Source organism: Epinephelus moara, chromosome 22 (assembly GCF_006386435.1).
Source record: "Epinephelus moara isolate mb chromosome 22, YSFRI_EMoa_1.0, whole genome shotgun sequence".
Lineage (NCBI taxonomy): Eukaryota > Metazoa > Chordata > Actinopteri > Perciformes > Serranidae > Epinephelus > Epinephelus moara.
In genome coordinates this window covers 5,041,913-5,044,247 of record NC_065527.1, presented here as the reverse complement: position 1 = coordinate 5,044,247, position 2,335 = coordinate 5,041,913, and positions in this window count along the sequence as shown.

Genomic DNA, 2,335 nt, shown 5'->3' with positions numbered 1-2,335 from the left:
CAAGGGATGTGAGGACTCTAAAACTTCACCAGGGCCTCCGTCGGCATATGGGTGAGTAGATAATGGCTGAATTTTCATTTTTGGGTGCACTATCCCTTTAAGTCTTCACCTTATAGTTTCCTTAAACTATCCAATTAAATAAATATGGTATTCTCCTAGTCTTGGTGTTATACTTAAGGAATACTGAGACCGACGCACAGAAGACCTTAGCAACCAAAAACTTTGCAAAAACAAAACTTAAGGTAAATCTGACTCTATCTTAACTGTAATGTGACCAAGTTTATGGTGATAAAAAAGCTAACATACCTCGAGAAGAGTGTTCTACAACCAGAAGAACCCGATGGATATGCTTTTGATTTTACACTATAGATGTGAGTGAATTCATTTTCGTTGCTTCTTCCTACAGTCATTTTCTGGTATTTGGGGATCAAATTTACTTTGTAGTTTGAGATCACAAGTGCTTTATCGTAGGCAACTGAAACTAAGAGCTCACATGTGACCCCAACAACTCTGCAAGGGTTCTTTTCTTCTGTCATTTTTTCACTATCTGTGAGCTACCTTTGTGAGACGATAACAGGCATCACAAGTGTGAGTCCAAGCAAACAATCTCCATGGAAACTTTTACCGCTGTAAAATCTCTTTCAACGCAGAAAATGAGTTAACGTTTTCCCTTATTCTAAGGGATTCTGTGCAACTGTGTAAGTCCTTCAGCTAAGGAGAAGTTAAGCCTTAAGTGTCATAACTAAGGACAAAAATTAAGGTGTTTTGAGCAACTGGTCCCTGATGTTTTAGTCAACAGATTGTCAAGGGCAGCTATGATATCCATCCATGCCCTTATTGTCTTTGAGAGCGCTCTGTTCATCTTTACTGCTGTCTGTATGTTACAAGTTCACTATTTTATCAAAGGCCAGAATCCAGCATGACTTCAAACAGATATTCAAAGTGTACAGCATTTATAAAATAGTCTCTCTTTCAGCTGCACAGCCTGCAAACAGCCTACACTGGTTAAAAGTAAAGGATGAATTGTCATTTCGTAGACAGAGAGATGGATTTGGATTGCAGCTCAACCCAGTCAAAACTGATAAAGAGTCATTTACAAAATTAAAAAAGTGCAAAAAGAATATAGTCCCAAAATATATGTAAAAATGCCCCTGGAGCATTAATAGGACAAAAAGCAACTAGAAGCATTTTATGACACCTATTAGGTGTAGCAAAGGCCTTATGAATAACCTTAAGATGAATAAATTGGTACGCTGAATTTTTAGTAACTAAAGTATTTGATATTCCCATTATTAAAATTGCCATTTACTGATTTCCATTTTCCATTGAATTAATTTTAACTTGTCTTGGTGAGCTCATAGTGCAGGACAGACGGGCCAACAGTCAACACAGCAGTCTCATTGAACCATCATATATATAAAATCCAATGCCCCTGAGCAAGGCACTGAACCTCCAACTGCCCGAAGGAGTCCATGGGCAGCCCCCTCACCCTGACATCTCTTCATGTAATGCATGTAAAGGTGCTGTTTATGCATGTGTGTGTATTTCAGGCCTGTGTGTGTGTATGACAACAGAGTGTAAAAATTTAATATAAGGAGATTAATAAAGTTCTGCAAGACTTTTAACCAAAACCGAGAAGTACGACCACATCACTCCAGTTTTAGCTGCTTAACATTGGCTCCCTGTTTTTTTTTTTTTTTTTTAGAATTGATCTTAAAATCTTATTGATTACTTTTAAGGCTCTTTCTTGGCCTGGCTCCAGATTACATTTCAGACCTGTTAGACCTGTATGAACCTTTACATGGTTTCAGAGGTCCTCTGCTTGTCCCAGAGTCCAAACTATGGACCAAAGGGGACAGAGCTTTTGCCACCAGGGCCCCAAGGCTCTGGAATGACCTGCCCGAGAATATAAGGCCGTCTGAGTCACTGGCATCGTTTAAGTCTCTCCTAAAAACATACTTCTATTTCCTATTTCCCATTTATTATCTTGATTTTTGTTCTGGCCTTCCTTATTTTATCTTTTACTAGATGATATTTTATGACATGTTATTTGTTTTATTCATTTGAATTGTGTTAAGTTCTACAGCACTTTGTAACTGTGTTTTGAAAGGTGCTACATAAATAAAGTTTATTGTTGTTATCTTACTATATAATGACGAAAACTGTGTGTGTGTGTCTGTTCCACGTTTTTCTCCTCACTGACTTGGTCACATTTGGCACAGTGGTAGAGGGTCATGGGAGGATGCCAATGAAGCAATATTACATCAATTGGCCAAAGGGGGGCGCTATAGCAACCGATTGAAATGTCAAACTTTGAATGGGCATATCTCATGCC